The sequence below is a fragment of the Panthera onca genome, chromosome B2, assembly GCF_046562875.1.
Source record: "Panthera onca isolate mPanOnc1 chromosome B2, mPanOnc1 haplotype 2, whole genome shotgun sequence".
Taxonomy (NCBI): Eukaryota; Metazoa; Chordata; class Mammalia; order Carnivora; family Felidae; genus Panthera; species Panthera onca.
Genome location: NC_138343.1, coordinates 80,627,071 through 80,645,799, shown reverse-complemented (window position 1 = coordinate 80,645,799; position 18,729 = coordinate 80,627,071). Strand labels below are relative to the sequence as shown.

General features: G+C 39.8%; 1 long non-coding RNA gene across 2 annotated transcripts in view; it reads right to left on the bottom strand.

Moving 5' to 3' along the window:
* The window catches only part of LOC132667381 (uncharacterized), a 96,285-nt gene that overhangs the window by 60,372 nt on the left and 17,184 nt on the right, over nucleotides 1–18,729 (bottom strand). Inside the window, exons 3-4 of one of the 2 annotated variants that reach the window (XR_009605104.2) lie at nucleotides 6,148–6,204; nucleotides 4,173–4,241 (exon numbers count right to left, since the gene is read on the bottom strand). This is a non-coding gene — a long non-coding RNA (uncharacterized LOC132667381). Of the gene's footprint in view, nucleotides 1–4,172; nucleotides 4,242–6,147; nucleotides 6,205–18,729 lie in introns of those variants that run through there. The other variant, XR_009605106.2, reaches the window with a different exon arrangement.

Here is an 18,729-nt window from a genome sequence, read left to right as displayed (position 1 = left end):
GGAATCAGAAAATCCGTAGGGTAATCTTCCCGTCAGAAACCACACACAAACCCCACACACCTCTACCTTTCCAAAACTCATGTTTGTCTGAGGGCAGAGACAAACTGGTCAATAAACTTGACAGATGTTTGTAGAGTATCTGCCACAGGGCTGAACAGGATCCCCCCATTCTGTGATCCCAGATGAGCATGACCTTCTCAAATTTCTCTAAGTGACTGAAGTTGGAGACCAGGAATTCTTGTGAACCACAGTGGAGCTCTACCCGTCAGAGGAGAGTTTGGGGTCCTGGAAATCATCTGTCATTGGCCACTGAGTAGTAAATGGTAATTCCCTAAACTCCTGTTGCCTGGGGAATGTTTCCTAACACAATACAGAAAGTATTTCAAGGCTGGCCCATCCAGAAATCTGATCCAAGTAGTTCCTGAGGGGCATTAAAACTGCCCTCCGGTGGCCACAGTATGGGAAAGAATACAAATGCCAGAGAAACCACACACTAAGAGGGCCCAGGTTAGGAATTTAGAGAGCCAAAGCATCCTGCTCCAGCTCACAATTAAGCAAGCAAACCAAGAACTCTCTGGTAGCAACGAGGAGAGTCAAGAAGCAAATGTCCACAAAAACAGGCAGACAAGCCAGAGACAAGAACAACATGGGCATATCTGAATATTGGACAGGAGCAGCGAGGCTTCCAGCAATTCCTGTGTGAGGAGAGACTGAGGCCTGACATAAATATCTGCACCTTTGTGCAATCCTAGGACAGGGCAAAGTCAAGCTTTTTAAACAAATTCTTTGCCCTTCATAAAATTTCTACTTTAAACATCCTTTTAAGGTATCATTATTTATACATAGCTGGGCCCAGTGGTCATTACCTTTAGAGTTAGGTTTCCAGGGTCTGGAGCAAAGCAAAGAAAATGGGGATCCCCCCCTTCCCTTTCTCCACCTTTAGGAATTATCCTAAGAGAATTATTTGCATTTCAGTGTACCGCACCACACAGGGGCACATATCTGAAGATGAATCATGTTCCTATATCATTGAAAGACAGACTTTCAAGGACATTCTGTGCAGCTAAACCTTCTCTAATCCTGAACTATGAATCCAGGGCTGTGCCAGCCAATCTGGTGTAGGAAGGAGGAATCCACTTACCTTGATTTGATATTTCTCTAACTTTCCCAACTTGAACTTGATTCTCCATTCATCCACTCAACAGGCTCATACATACCACTCACTAAGGACCCAGGACTGCTCTAAGCACTGTAGCACCCATTTAATCCACACAACACTGTCAATTGTATGGCTTCAGCACCCCTCTCCCCCTCCATACACAAAACATCCCTTGCTCTTCATGTGTGTCACTTCTTTATTTGTTTGTGCCTTTTATGTGATTCTGTGTTATACTCTTATTTATGTTTGTGTCCTCCCCAGATGGATTATCTGCTCCAATAGGCCAATACTTGTCCAAATGCTATGACTTATAGGGACTTTGATGTTTGTCCCCTCCCTGGCAAACTGTTGAGGAGGGTGACACTTGCTGATGCTGTAGATTCCTCTCAGGAGCTTACCCTTCAGGCTTCCTGAGGAAAAAACAGCTTGCTCCCCCTTCCTCTTTTCTGGGGTATCTGTCTACACCATCCCCACCGCGGCATATATACTGCTGCTTCCATGCCCCCAGCCCAAGTCAGGTATCTCAGCATTGCTGGGCATACCTGGGAAGACATCATTTTTTTCTGTCAAATTGCAAGACTCTGTGTCCAAGGGCCACAGCCATAGCAATTTCCTCCTACATCCAGGCCTGACTCTGTCACACTTGGCCCTACCGTGGTGGTGGAGCTCTTTGTGGAGTGCTTAGTGCAGCACTCTGGCAATTAGGGGCTTGGCAAATGCTTTTCCATGATGCTGAAGTGAGGATCAGAGGGGCAAAATAGTCTCTGGAACAAAGGGGCACACTGTGAGTGAATTCACCTTTTATTATGGGCTGTTTGGCCACCAGACCCCTGTGTGCCCAGGATGAAGGGAAACAACAGTATGAACGTGAGCATAGGACAGGGCACGCAGAGACTGGGGCCATGGCGCCAAGCCCGTTAGCACCAAAACATAGAAACAATAAGATCCAAAGTTAATAACCAAGTTAGGGAAATATTAACTGACACAAAGAATTTGGAAGTCACAAACTGGTTTCAGAGAAACCCCCATAGATTCCAAGCTCAACAGCAAGTGTATATTCAAAAACACTAATTAGCAGGCAAAATGCAGGTTCATGAAACAAAGTTCTAAAGAAAGCGAAGAAGGCTGGAGAGTTGGGGGGTGGGGCAGGAGCAAGACAATTTCCCTAGCGAGAATGATGAGAGAATTGCTTGCTCAAGGGCAAATTTTATGGAAAATCATGATCCAGTGCTAACAAAGGGAGAAACCTTTCCAAAGAGTTAATGGAGCAGTTAGAGAAATTCAGGTTCAGTAAATCATGAGGACCGAGAGTATTGATCTGAACATTGTGGTGGGTGAAAATATGGAGCTGAGCTGCTGACCAAACTATATAATAGAACAGTTCTTCAAAAGTGGCTGGGGATTTTAGTTGCTGAGTTGATGCTGGAGTCTTGCCCACAGAGCTCTCCCTCCCAAGCTGGTTCTCTTAAGAAATTCTGCCCACTGTATCCTGGAGGTTAGTCACCTCTCCCATTCACATAACTGTACCCCTCATCTCTGATGATTCCACATCCACAATCTCCAGGCCAACCTCTCATCTGATCTCTGGGGGTATTTCCAAATCTCTGCAGGACATTTCTATGCTGGTGACTCACTATCACAGATACTTAGACACTCATTGTCCCAATGCCCTCACTGCCATAACCAGTGAGAAAACAAAACAAAGCAAGCAAACTAACCACAAAACCACCCAAATTGTGTTCCCTGACCTCCAGCCTTGAACACATGGAGAAACCTGTGATCCCTCCCACATCTTCAGATCCTCTACAATTTGCCAATAACAGTAGCATGTCACCTTGGCCAGTTATTCAACTTTCTCTAATTCTGTTTCCTCACCTGGAGAATGTGAATAATAAAGATTGACATGAGGACTGAAAAAGCCCAAGTGTGCAAAGTGCTCAGAATGACACCTGACACATAGTTACACACACACTATCATTTTTACCTGCGCTGGCATTACATTAAAATATTTCTTCACTTCTTTCCACTGTAGGTTCCAGCAGCATCACATCAAGGCCCTTATTGCCTCAGGCCACATTAGAATCCCAAACAAATAGAGCTAGGAGACTCCTAAGGGAAATGAAGTACTTAATCTAGAGTGCTTTCACTTCTCTGCACTGACTCCTCTTAGCCTTGCGGACACCACAGCCCTCTCCCTGCTCTTCTCCAGCACCAGCATCTCCTTTTCTAAATACTCAGTCCACATCAGTCCTTGTTCAAGAACCTACAGTGGTTCCCTAGGATAAGGCTATCCCTGGGGAGTGTGAGCCCTAGGCAAATGTATTTCGCAGGTCCATATGTGTATCAATAATTTTACTGGAAAATGAACCCATGTTACTGATGAAGATTTAAAATAATGGTATTTATTGCCTGATGTGAACATTCTTATCTCCTTCATCCCCTGTGAACAGGAGTTACTCCAAATCAGCATGTCAGCACCATTCTAGTGGTCCGATGTCATGCAATATTACAAAAGAAATAACTTGCTGCCCAGGGTCAGTGGGAACAAATGCTGACCAAGCTGCTCTCCTGAATTAGGCCCCACTTTGGCTTCAAGAAAATACATAAGCATGAGTTCTGGAGCTCCTGTAGATATCTGGTCAACCTCATAGGCTGGCTAGAGAGAAGCACATTGCCCTAAAGGGGAGAAATGAGATCTGACTTGGACACTGAAACCGAAATAGCATTGCAGCTGGGGACTTCAAGTAATGTCATCCAAATCATGAGGACTTCTGTGGTGTGGTGACCCAAGGCAGGGATCTTGCCCATGGTTAAGAGCAGTACTGTCTCATCAGCTGGTTAATAGATTGAGATGCTATGGAAGAGTACCTCAGAGCCACTTTTCATAGCTTTATGAAGACGTCTGGCCAATTGCATTATATGTTAAATAACTAGGAACTTGGATGCATTAAAAATTAATAGAAAATTGTATGAATAATGAATATGTGGCAGTATATAAAATGATCATACATTACCTGCAGTTAGACAATGAATCCTTGAAATGGTATGAGTTATATGACCCTATAGTCTTTTCACTGGTGGCCTGAGGTGAACAAGAACAAAGGAGAGAGTAAGTAAAATCTGGGTGAAGGGTATTCCACTGTCCGAGTTACTTATGCTCATAAAGCATGTGCCTAAGTGTCTATCCCCACTCCTTCACTCTCTGAGACCTGCCACACAGCCCTGAGCCCCTGAGCCTAAATTGCAGGTAATGAGGCTGATCCCAGCCTCCTAGGATTGACAGACCCCTTAGGATGCAAGCAAAGCAGGTTAGGTTAGCCTTCTTGGAGCCATGCCAGCCAGGATTGTGGTTGTGGGAATTTCATTGATCTGGTCTGGGCCACAGAGGGTCAGGTAGAGGGAGAACCAAAAATAAGGCAGTGTAGTATCTACCAACCTCCCACCTCTATCCCTTTTTCCTCCCTCCTCCCCAAGTCTGCTTGGGGACTTCCAAAGAGAAATGCTGTAATCCATGAACATCTCCAGCCTCATGAGGTCATTTTCCAAAGGTTTTATAGTTTCTCATGTCTCCTTCTCACTCTGCCAGTATCCAATTACTAGGTTCTCTCTCTCTCTCTCTCTCTCTCTCTCTCTCTCTCTCTCTCTCATACACACACACACACACACACACACACACACACACACACACAGAGTGTTGGCACATTTTGGCTTCTAGAGTTTTAGATAATATGTTGGCTCAACAAGAGAAAAAAAAAGAGCTTTTCCTGCCAAATTAAAGAGAGGCAGAGCCTGGTAACACAGGTGATGGGGCGAATATTTACAAAGTCTGCCTCCCCACACTGCTTCTTTGATGCAATTCTTTTTTTGCCCTAAAGGAATTTCATGGTAATGAAATCTGTACTCAAAAATCAAGCCTTCCTAACTAGAGATACCTTGGGACTGTTTGTTCTCTGCAGTGTAGTGGTGTGTGGCATGACCCTTTTCTGAGTGTGCATGTGAGGCAGTATGTGTGTTGGGGGGAAGGGGGATGTTGCTATCAATGTATGATCTGAGCCTGCTTTGAAAGCTGATCCCAAGGGGTAAAATAAGATATGGCACTAATCTGAGGAGACATTAAAATCTTCTGACCTGTCTTATCTAACAGAATTCTGGTGCTTGTTTTTCATTATAAAGATCTGGGGTAATAACTTTATTTAGTGCTTGCATTTCCCCCCCCCCCCCCCCCCCCCCCGGATTTCTACAGGAAAGTCAAAGACACTGATTTATAAACAGAGGGTTCTTATGTACTATTTTTAGAACAATGCTGTACCAGATTTATAAGGGGGTTGGGGGGGGGGGGGAGAAACTACAGTCACTTTTGAGCAAAGTAGCATTTCACTGCATAATAATGAAGTACTAATTGCTCTTTGTCATCACTTTTTATGCAAATTGCCCTGGAGCATTTGCCCAACATGCATTTTACATTTTAACAAAGAAAGTGGAGTCTTGATAAACAAGAATCGTATACCCAAGCAAAAATAAAAATATCAGCTATAAAATAAAACTGCTTAAGGTGCATTCTCTAAGGATATAAATTTTTCTATTATATCATCCCCCATATTAGATCTATTTGACCAAGAAGATTCCTTCGAATCTGAAGTAACAGTTTATGTGTCAGGCAAACAATAATAATAATAATAATAATAATAATAATAATAATAATAATAATATTTCTATGCAAAACCTGCATATTTTACTCATCCTACAATTTACAATGGAAGTTTGATGTGAAAATTATGTTCCCAGCAGAATTTAAATAGACCAGGTCAAAATCTAGATTGGCAAAGGAATCATGTTGTGTCAAAGCATTTTTCACAGGCACAAATCTCACTATTTTAGAGGTTTCAGTTATTCTAATGGATTCCCATTTTCATAGAGACAGTCATCAGCGTTATCAAAAAAGAAACACGATTTGCATATCATAAATAGGTACAGAGTTTGAAACATACCTTAAGGATGTGTGTGTTCAAATTCTGGTCTGGTGACTGTTACTGGTTCCTATCATACTGACACCAGGCAATAGGGGAGAAAAAAGAGAAATGTGATTTATAAGTTTTCAGAGACCTTCAGAGAAATCTAAAATTCAAACCTGGCCTTCCAGGTCATTATGAAGATATATTTGTGGAGGAAAGAGGATAGAACATATTTTATTTAACAGTCTGTTAGCTTGATCTATACCATTTAAATATTTAAACATATGGTATGTGGGCCTCCATTTGTACTCTTGCCCCAGGCCCCACAAATGTTAGGGCAAGGTCTGCTTCTCAGAACCACTCCCCCACCTCCAACTCACTAGCTTCAATCAATCTGTACATGTTCATTCTAAAAATGGAATGCAATTGGTTTTAAAGGCAGCTGATGTTGAGGGCCATCACCTATGCTATTCAGTAAATCTACACTTTGCAAATAGAAAAATACAGTGTGTGACAAGGTGCTATTTATGAAGCAATAGATGATTTCTTCTCAGATGCAGAGCGATGAACTGCTGCCTTATTAAATGACCATCGTAGAGTGTTATTTCCAAAGTATGATAATTCCTGGAATAATAATAATCATACCATGAAGCCTATTTAATTCCAGACTTCAAAGCTGTTTACAGCCTTAAAGTTATTAGTCCACAGTCCCTTCCTCTGAGTTGGATCCATAAGGTATTATCCATTCATTTTTTTATAAGCACCTAGGCCCAGACCCAGAAGAATATTGCCTAAGGTCATTGAAGGAGTCAGGGTGTGAGTGGAGTGTGGAATCCCCACTCATAGTCGCAGACCCCCTCCGTTAGACAACCTGATTATGAGATGAAATACTGGTAAACATGAGCTTCTGTGCCCAGGAAATGCACTGTGAAGGGCATAATGAATTACTTATGCTGTGTAGTGTATGTATAAATCATATTAAAGCATGCTGAATAGTACATTATCATGCTTCTATTTTGCATTACAAAAGTAACTAATGTAAGCTGCAAAGTGTACTTTTAATCCATTATTCATTTCTAAAAGTAGTCAGACCACTATTCAAGTACCATAAAAGGCTACCAGGATAAGCAAACCTGCTTTTCAATTTATGAAGATGAAACAGCAAGATTTTAAAATCAATTTTAAATTAGTCAAGCTGTATTTATGAAAACACATCAAATCTGTGCATTTCTGGTTCAGATGGAGAAATTATTACAAACTCTAAACTTCCCCCCCCCCCCAAAAGATTATGTGTCTTAAGTCTGGAATCAATATAATTACTTTTATTATGTGTGATTCTCTGATATTATTTGTTTTACCTTACTTTTTAAATGTTTACAATGGATCAAAACTTATTTTTAGTGTTCTTTCTCATTTGGGTTGAATTATCTACTTTCTGATTTTCCACAGCTACTACCTTGCCCCTAAATGTTTCCCCAGCACACAAGCAAATAATTAGGGTGGCCTTATCATCCCTGAGCACCCCATCTGAAAGACCCCTCAAAAGTCTTCCTAGTCAGGGTTCAAAAACCAGAAACCATAAAAGAAAAGATTGATGCAAATTGATACAAAAGCAACATTAGCACAAAATACAACTGACAAACTAAGAAAATATTTGCAATCTAAATCATAGTGGGTCAAGCCCTTCAATGTTGAGTGAGTCTTAACAAATTGAGAGAAGTCCAAAAGCCCAACAGAAACTGAACAAAGGATGTGAACATAAAATTCACCAAGAAAGCAATACAAATGGTTCTTTAACACACCAAAAACCGTGCAATCTCACACACAGAAAATTCAGATCAAAGCTACATGATGATACCACTTCAAATTGGCAAACATTTCTCAAAGTTTGATAATATAATTGTTGCCAGGGCTGTGGGGAAACAATCACTTGCATATGCTAGAAGGACTGCAAATTAGAATAAATCTCATGGATGGCAACATGGCAATCCCTACCAAAGTTACTTGCTTGGACCCAGTGATCCCACTTCTGGGACTTCATCCTACAGATCCATACATCTGCACACTATGAAACAATATATATACAAGGTCACCCACTGCAGTATTATTGCAGAAATAGCAAAAATTTGGAAACAACCCAAGAGCATGTGATGGTTAATTTTATGTGTCAGCTTGACTGGGTCACAGAATGCCCAGATACTTAGTCAATCATTATTCTGGGTGTTTCTGTGAGGGTGTTTTTGGATGAGATTAACATTTAAATTGGTAAACTAAGGGGTGCCTGGGTGGCTCAGTTGGTTAAGCATCCAACTCTTGATCTCAGCTCAGGTCATGATCTCAGGGTCATGAGTTCAGGCCCTGCATTGGGCTCCACACTGGGTGTGAAGGCTATGTTAAAAAAAAATCGGCAGACTGAGTAAAGCAGATTGCCCTCCCTATTGTGCATGGGCCTCATCCAGTTAGTTGAAGGCCTGAAAAGAACAAAAAGGCTGACCCTCCTCAGCCCTCCCCACCTTGCAATAAGAGACAATCAGCTTTTCCCTGCCTTTGAACTGATACTGAAATATCTGCTCTTTCTGGCTCTCAGGCTGCCAGCCTTCAGATTGGAACTACACCATCAGCTCTCCTGGGTCTGCAGCTTGCCAAGTTACTCTGCAGATCTTGGGACTTTTTCAGCCTCCAAAATCATATCAGCCAGTTCCTACACACACACACACACACACACACACACACACACACACACACTCTGTCTCTCTCTCTCTCTCTCTCTCTCTCTCTCTCTATTGGTTTTGTTTCTCTGGAGAACCCTAATACAATAGAGAATTGGTTAAATAAACCATCATACACATATTAGGGAATAGTACTCAGATATAGAAAAACAAATGGACATGATCTCTGCGATCTCCAGGACATACTAAGTGAGTAACAGTAAGGTGCAAAACAAGACACATCATATGCTAACTATTTCGTGAAAGGAGGGATAAGGATGTATATAAGGATATGTATTTGTAATTGCTTATGTTGAAAAGAAACACAAAAGTGGTAAATAAATTTATTTCTATCGGGGGTCAAAGTGAATCAGGACATATACTTGCAAATGAATACTCTTTCGATCCTTTTGGGTTTTGATTCATATGAATATATTACTTATCAAAAAATAATTTAAATTTATAAAGCAATAATAGTGCTTCTTTATCATATCACCCTAATTTATTTCTTTTATTGTACTATTACTGCCTGAGATTTTTCTTGCTTAATTATTGGTTTCCTTGTGCCCTGCTCTCTAGAACAGGGGTCAGCAAATTATAGCCCATGGGCCAAATCCAACCCACCTCTTATTTTGTAAATAAAGTTTTATTGGTAAACAGCCCTGTCCAATCATTTATATATTTCTAAGGCTGCTTTTATGGTACAGTGGCAGAGCTGAATAGCTGTGACTGAGACCATATGACCCACAAAGCCTAAAGTATTTACTCTCTGGCCCTTTACAGAAAAAGTTTACTGACTCTTGCTCTAGAATGTGAGCTCCTTCCAAATAAAATGCAAAGGCAGAAAGCTTATTTGGTCTTCACTGTATCCCTCAGAATACTGTCTAGTGCACAGTAGGTGCTCCTCAATTCTGTCACAGGTTGAGTTTCCAGGGAAATGAACTCTGAGATGGAGATTAGCAGGTGGGAGGTTTCTTAGGGAATGTTGCTGGGATCATCGGAGAAACAGGAAGGAGCAGCGTGGGGCAGAAGGAGAAGTCAAGCCTTGGTGTGGTCTCAATGAAATGCCTCACCTGAACTGGCAGGGAGTTCTGAAAATGAGGTGACCCTTTGGAGCTCTCCAAATGAATTGAGAGAGCCAGGCCATTAAACTCCCACTTGGATCTGTCATTGGATGGGAGCCAACCCAGGAAGGAGGTGTGACCTTGAGGGAAGTAGCTATCTTCAGCCAAAACTAATCCTAAATAGTGGTACCCCTGGTGAGGGCTGTCTGCCAATAGTGCTCCCAAAAGCTGGGGCAGTAGGTCTTTAAGGGGAAGGAGTGGGGGCCAAACAACATAGCATCCGTCACAAGGACTAATTAAATGTGTTTGTATGCATCTGCTCCAGTGGTAATTCCAGTTCATAATACCACTCAGTAGATTTTATTCTCAGAATCTTTCAATATGTTTTAGCTTATATAATTTCAGAAGCAGACACTGAGACAACCATGGGAGTGTGTGTGTGTGTGTGTGTGTGTGTGTGTCTGTGTGTGTGTGATGTAGAACACACCAGTAGAGGAATGGAGAAGTCAGACAGTAGGTAAGGCAGTTGAGCCACTGCCCATAGTATCATAGACAAGTGCTACTCAGAGAGGGATTCAGGGAATAGTGCCCATCCAGGAACTGTTTGCCGCTGAGTTTACATTTACAGTTGTTCTCAATTCCATCTCATTCTCATCCTTGGTTTCTGAGCAGAATTAGGTAGAACTGTTTTTCCACTCACTCAAAATCATTATCTTTAACTTAAAGTTAAGAGACAATGCCTGGATGTAAAAGTCATACTGGTGCCTAAATGCTATAGAGCAACTTGATATAAAAATCTCTTCCCTTTGTTCCCTTCTCTAATAAGGGCACCTAAACACCAGTTTAGATATTATCGAACGCAAGGTGCAGGCTTGCTTTTTCTAACAACTTCTCTGCTCTAGGAGTGGCTGACCATTAGTTAGTTTCATTTCCCTTACTCTCCTATCATGATCACCCTGAATCACCTCCAACACAAGGAAAGCTGAGAGAGAAATACCCACCTAGAACACTCAGGAGATTGCAACCAAATGACCATGCTTTTCAATCAAAAGATAGTAATTTTCACATTTTTCTAGGAAGGGTAAAATATTTCCCATCCCAAACTTAAGTTTTCTATCTTTTGAATCTAGAGATTCTGTATTTTAAAATGATAGTTCCTATGGGAACAAAGTATCAATTTCTCTTAGCAACCACTGTAGCTTTTATAGCATTGATAAACTTGGTTTCAACATGAAACTACTTTCACTAGGAGCTTATTGTTAACCGTAAAACCAAGCTTACCATAGCATGATTTTAAAAAACCACATTTTAAGCAGGATATAAAATCACATATAAATAGCAATATGTACAAAATAACATATGTACAAAACACAAAAAGACTTCAAAGAAATAAACTAAAATATTAAATTATGTTCTTCATGTCCATACTTTCTCAATTTTTGCTTTGTGCACAAAATAAATCTAATGCAAACAAAAGTAACTCTAAACACAATATAATTTGATTTTAAGTTAGAGATAGAGAATGGAAGTATTATATAAACTCTAAGCTGAGCCTCAGACTGCTGTCTTCTCACTCTAGCTTCATGACTACGTTACTGGATGGTAGAGCCCAAATCACTTAACCCCTTACCCCTGGCCTGCATGCTCTTCCCATGAAAAATGATGTCTAAGTTTCTTTGGAACCCTAAAATTTAATGATTTTATAATTTTACTTTCCCACCATAATTTTATGTTGTGGGATGGCCCAATCCTGGAGCAGACTATAGACTCTGAAGAGCATGAAAACCACCAGGGAATAAAAGATAACAAATATTGGTGAGGATGTGGAGAAAAGAGAACACTTCTGCACTGTTGATGGGAATGTAAGTTGGTGTAACCACGATGAAAAGCAGTATGAGGTTTCCTCAAAAAATTAAAAATAGAATTATCATATAATCCAGTAATTCTACTTCTGGGTATGTATCTGAAGGAAATAAAATCATTACCTGGAAGAGACATCTGCACCTCCCATGTTCATTGCACCTCCCATGTTCATTGCAGCATTATTTACTATAGCCAAGATGTGGCTGGCAAGTCCACTGGCAGATGAATGGATAAAGAAAATGTGATATATATACAGAGACGACCCTTGAATAACACAGGTTTGAGCTGCGAGTCACTTATACATGGATTTTTTTAAAGTACAGTGTTGTAAATGTATTTTCTTTTCCTTATCATTTTCTTAATAACATTTTCTTTTTCTATCTTGCTTTATTTAAAAATTTCCTATCCCAGTAATACACTAAATATACTGTATTTAAAAATACAGTATACAATACACATGACATACAAAATATGTGTTAATCAATTCTTTATGTCATTGGTAAGGCTTCTGGTCAACAGTAGGCTATTTATAGTTAAGTTTCTGGGAAGTCAACAGTTATACATGGATTTTTTATTGCACAGGGGTTTGGTGTCCCTAACTGCAGTATTATTCAAGGGTCAGCTATATATATATGCAATATATATATGATATATATATATGATATATGGTGTATATCATATATATATCATATACAGATATCACTTATGTATACATATATTGCATCACATATATGTGTATATAATATTACATCATATATACACATACCATCATAAATATGTATACCATATATATTATATCTATATATAATATACACATATATAATATATCTATATATAATATCTATATATTATATCAGCTTTTACTGGAAACTTCTTTCTCCCAGTATGAAACTAGGATCCACTGGTAAGCAAAAAAGAAAAACCCTCATAGAGGAGTTGCTTCTTGAAGATAAGCAAATTTTAAAAATTCAAAACAGACATGTCTTTACTAGATGTATATTGTAAAAAGACCGCATTTAATTTAATAACCAGAAGAAAGCAGTTCAAGGATTATATGGTGCTGAGTTTTTGATCCAGGGTTGGGATGGGAGAAGTGTTCATATCTTGGTGTTTATATTGTTCAACATAGGTTCTCTTTAAATGTATCATGGGTTTAAGAAAACACAAGGTATGAAAATCAAAATGCATAAAACATAAAGTGGGACATAATGAAACACATTTCAAATGCATTCTTACCTTTACAAAAAGATTATTTACATAAATTTTGAAATAGGAATGTCCCCTTCAGCATTTGAAATACCATGAGTTTGATAATACTATGTTTCTTGATATGGGTGCTGGTTACATGGGTGTGTTCATATTGTAAAAATTCGTTGAGGTGTGAACTTACGGTTTGTGCCCTTTACAATAAGTATGTTATAATTTAGTACAAACTTTACCTAAAAATTCATTCATTGTAAATAACCCAATGTGTGTACATGGATATAAGTCTGCTATACCTTTCGTAGGTGGCATGTTAGAAAACTCTTGAGTGAGGTAAAAAAGGACAGGATAGAACTAGTTTGTATGAGTTCAAATGGGTCCATAGGAAGAAAGAAGGAAGACCAAGTCAAGGTCAAGTGTAACTGAATGTCAACAAAATGGCATGGCCATGTAAGATGGCCATTTTTAGGGTAAAGTCAAATGTCAGAGCTGACCATCTTTATTTAAAGAAGACTAATAAAGATACAGATTTGGGCCATGAAGGTAAAAATAAAAGCAATGTAATTTCTCCTGCCATGATACTGGAACTCCATTTCCAAGAGAACTGGTGTGAAATCATAGAAGGCAGGATTTGAATATTGAACTGGCCACTTACTAGCTGTAGAATGCTGGGCATACCTAACCCCTCTGAGTTCATTCATCTGTAAAAAAGAGATAATAAAACATACTACTTTGTGGGGTTGTTTTAAAGATTAAGCAAATAATATATATGAAGTACTGGTCTAGTGTTTACCTCAAATAACAGTAATTATTATTGTTCCTACCCCAAGATGTGAACATTTTAAGGAAAAATTGTGTTTCCATTTAGAATTACTTAAATTTTTTAAAGGCAAAACTGAATGTTTTGGTCAAAAACCATTTTATTTTTCCATGTTAGCACTAAAAACATTTTTAGGACCAATCTATGATTTCTATGGGCTGAAAGTGTGATTTTGCATTTTTCCCTTCTAGTTTTTGAGAACGATGTGGAACACATAGGCTTCTAAGTAGGTACTGACTGTTGGCGTTTAAGCTCCTGGCAGTTAATATAAACCCTGGATTTACATGGCCTTCAATTTCCTTCACAACAGTTGAGTTGCCTAAGTAGGACTTATCACCCTTGTCCTGGTGCACACGGGAGGATAGACAAGGTGAAATGTATAGTCAAGCTGGTTAGCCTGTCTTAATGTTAAAATGTTTTTGAGTAAGGACTAGCTTTAATTTTTACACTGGAATCACAATATGATGATGCTGTGTATAGACAGGGTTGGTCCCAGATCTTAATTTTATTTGTGTATACTTACATAAATATCTAAGAATTTGGGATGTTTTTTCTTTCCTGTAAATTACCTCTACGGTAATCAGATGCTTTCTGGTTAGCATCAAACAGATCTATATCTATAAAAACTTTGTTAACATAAGCAGAAATCTATGAATATAAAAACCCTTTAAAATAACATTGGAGTCCAGATTACCCACAAATGCAAGGAGGTCAAGGGTCGAGCGACACTCTCTTCTTCATTTGCCCTGCTGCCTGTGATAGTTGAGACTTGGTGAACCAGAACGAAATTGACAAGGGGCAAACTTGCCATTTCAAGTCTCCCAGATTAAATTGAAGTCTTGTTTTTAATTTCATTTCCTTTTTTATTTAAAAAAAGAACTTGTTATTCACATTTTGAAATTACACTAAAATGTAAGTTAACTGTCCCAGCGCTGCCTCTCCGCCTGATTGCTCACTGGATAAAACACACGTGTATTATCAAAAATAGCCTCGGTGCAGGCAACTCAACACAACCAGTATCGTGGGCTAAGAGGGGCTCTAAGGAATGAAATAACCAGTATCTGGGAATCCCCTATCAGTGCTATACAAAAAAATCACCAAGATTTTTATACTCAAGTCTGCTGCAGGTGTTAGAAAACAATGGCAGGAGTGTAATCTATATTTGAAGAGGAAAGTATTGGGAGATGGAATTAGTCTTTGATTTGAGCAAAGATTCAATGCTAATAGTTCTCTGGTTGCTAACCTTGACTCTATTATTGCACCTTTGTCATTCTCAGCAAGCCTTTGTGACTCAATTTTGCCATCTATGACACAGAATAATACAAGCCTGCTTTATCTTCTGTAATTGCTGTACCCTTGAAAACTTGTGTGAACTGAATTGTGGAAAATAAAATTACAAGCTTTGAATATATTAGGAAAAAATCAATATTTTAAGAAACCTTGAGATGGGTCCTTTTGTCAAGTAAAGAATTCTTTGATACCCTGGGTTTTTTTTTTTTTTTTTACATAAATTCAGTTTTTAGCTTTATATTCTTTAAAACTAGAACACATTTTTAAAAGGGAAAGTATGGTGATTTTTACAGGCATTAGGTAATGGATTGGGCCCAAGGGTTCCCTACCCCTTGGCCTCTAAAGAGGTTTCTGAATATTCACCTTGTTCCTGTTCAGCAACATGCTGTGCTGCTGGGAAGAAAGAGTGAGGTGGTCATGGAGGGGTGTGTTCTTGAAACATGACTCTTTAGGCAATTAAAAAAAAAACCCACAAAACTTTGTGTTCTTGGGACAATTAAGGGAGTGGGAAGAGATAAGCTGAGAGATGGAAGGTAAGGAGAAGAAGCAAGGCTAGGGTTGGTGAAGGAGTTTACAGCAGAACTGGTAGAGAACTTGACATGTTTGAGAAACTAAGAGATGAGTATGATGGAAAGATGACGAGTGAAGGGAAGAATGATATCAAGTTTGGGAGAAGAGTGAGGGCCAGGTTATGCAAGGTGTCGTAGACCATGACAGGATGCTTGAACTGCACTCCAATCTCAGTGGGAAGCCATTGAGGGGTCTTGAACAGCAGAGTGACATGAAACAATTCACATTTAAGAAAATCATCTTACTGCCATGTGAACATAGACTGGAGGTAGGAATGAGTGGAAGCAAAGAAAACTTTAAGGAGTCACTGCACTTGCAGAGCCCAGGCAGGAGTCTATAGCCAGGACTAAGGTGGAAAGAGAGGAAGGGCAGAGAAACACAGATCCAATATAAATGTTGAGGACAGAATTGTCAAATGTGACTGAAAAGATGAATGCAGGGAAGTGAGGGGGAGGGAGGGATCAAGGATGACTCCTAGGTTTCTGGAATGAATGACTGACTGAGTGCTGTTTGCCATCCTTTATTTCTCTACAGTCTTTTGGATATAATCTCCTTATTCCTATTATTTCAGCTTATTTCCTCTCCAGCTCTAACCTCTGTCCTGAATCCCAGACGCACATTTCCAATCACCCACTGTACATCAAATGCAAATCTCCTTCCTCTTTTTCTGAATTTCAAAACTTGAGAAATTATATTGTTTTTAAATTTTTACATCCTTCTCTGTTGCTAACAAACATCAAGTCGGTTTCCAAGAACTGAGAGTTTCCCTCTCAAACTATCATTAGTTCTATCCCCTTGTCTTTTCCCATCTCCATTCAGGCCCCTGCCCTCCTGCCTAGACTACTATAAGAGTCTTCAACCTCGTTCCCTCACCACCTGTCTCTGCTCCTAATCTGTCCTGCACACTGCTTGCTGACTGATCTCTCAAAAGTAAAAAATCCAGTAATTTCACCCCAGGCTCAGAAATTATCAATATTTCCCTACTGATGAAGAAATTAATTGCAAGCATTTATGTTGGCACTCAAGATTCCCTGTCACACACACACTAGCACATTTTAGGAGTACTATCCTCAGAGGGGGTGTGACATTGTGAACCTCGGAAAAGAATAGGCAGAAGGGAATAGGTATTTGGTTGGACACAAGCAGACTGAATATGACACTGTGCTTGGACTGTCCACATAAACTAAGAGCCACTCCTCTTCGAGAAGGTCTTTCAAAAAACTTAGCTCATATAAGAATTACACATATCCCAGCTCAAGAGAAGTGCCTTGAGGAAACTGTGGTGGACATTGGCTATTTTTTTTATTAAAACTTTTTAAAAGTTTATTTATTTATTTTGAGAGAGAGAGAGAGAGAGAGAGAGAGGAAGAGAGAGAATCTCAAGCAGGCTCTGTGCTGTCAGCACAGAGCCCAACATGGGTCTCGATCCCATGAACCGTGAGATCATGACTTGACCTGAAATCAAGAGTCAGACGCTTAACCCACTGAGCCACCCAGGCACCCCAGACATTGGTTGTTTTTGTTTGCCCAACGCCCCTCTTTCTTTCAAGATAGGAATGTGCCAATCATGGTTTTTATCTCCCTTTCCTAAATGATGGGTCCATGGCATGGGTACATGACCCAGGAGGGCTGTTTAAATGTTTGATGTATGGACTGTGGAAGAGAGAAAGTGTTGTTGTCCCTCTCTAGAAATGTTGCACAGTAAGGACCAGGTGAGCCTGAAGCTGCTGGTGACCACCTTTCCCTTCACAGCAATAGCACCTGCTTGAGTATGAGAACAGCAAAGTGGAAAACGGAGCTGTGAGAGAGTCAGAAACCATATCATCAGAGTCTGGGCCAGGCAGTGCCCCTGGACTTTCCAGTTACACAAGCCAAATGGAAATTATAAGAATGGTGACAGAGAAGGGAAATGTAAATCATTTCAACCCACTGTTCTCATCATAGTGAATCAATGTTTCATTTTACCTTACCCTGTCTTTGCCTTTGTGGTGTTCCTTCTCCAGAGCCATTCACCTCAGCCCTGCACCTCTACTCAAGCCAGGAGGGGGCTGTGTTTTCCCTATACCTCTGAGCCTGCAAAAGGAGACCTGTGTAGGCAGCAGTCCTGTCTCCTCTCTGCCCAGCCCAACCATCCCAGCCCTGGAGCTTTGGGATGTTCATGCAGTTATTTTGCTGGCTCTACCCTCTCAGTCATCAAACTACCACCCACTTGGTGTTCCCCAGTGGATTATTTCAACCCTAAATAGGACTAATTAACTGTAAAGTATTTTGAGTCTTGTTCAAGACAAAATATGGCACCATTACACCACAGAGTTGGATACAAAATGTCGCCTCTAATAACAGAGTGGGGTGCCTAGGTGGCTCAGTTGGTTAGGTGTCTGACTTTTGGTTTTGGCTCAGGTCATGATCTCATGAGTTTGTGGGTTCGAGCCCCACTCTGGGGCTTCTGGAATGGTGCAGAGCCTGCTTAGGATTCTCTCTCTCTCCCTCTGTTTCTGCTGCTCCCCTGCTCACGCTGTCTCTGTCTCTCTCAAAATAAGTAAATAAACTTAAAAAACCCCAATAATATAGTAAAGCAATTTTATTGCATTTGATTATACATTTGGGGCCAGATTCTCTCTGTACCTTCCTCTTTGGGTAAACATAGGAGGCCTCTGGATCAGCGCTGACTCAGACCATGACAGTTTTTAGAATACTAAATGTAACACTAGTGGCCTAGTGGCATTAACAAACCTACCAAAATTGCCCATTTTTCTCCATTGAAGTAATTTTAGCAGTGATAGGCTACAAATGAGTAATTTCTGATAAGCAATTAGCACATATCAAATCAAGCCGTTTTTATTCAAGGTTCTATGCTCTTAGTAGAGATATAGCAGAGGTTACCTATTAAAAAGCATCTGTGAAAAACTTCTGCTATTATTATGGAAGCAGTGGACAATATTCAAATGGAGGCAATTCAACCATTTAAATAAATGTGTTTTTAATCATAAAATGTCACTGTTCTGCAGACCTGTTTTTCCTATTAACATGATGGAGATAATGTTAATGAGATTTAGTTAGTGTTGAAAAGATATCTGCAAATCAATCAACGTGATACATC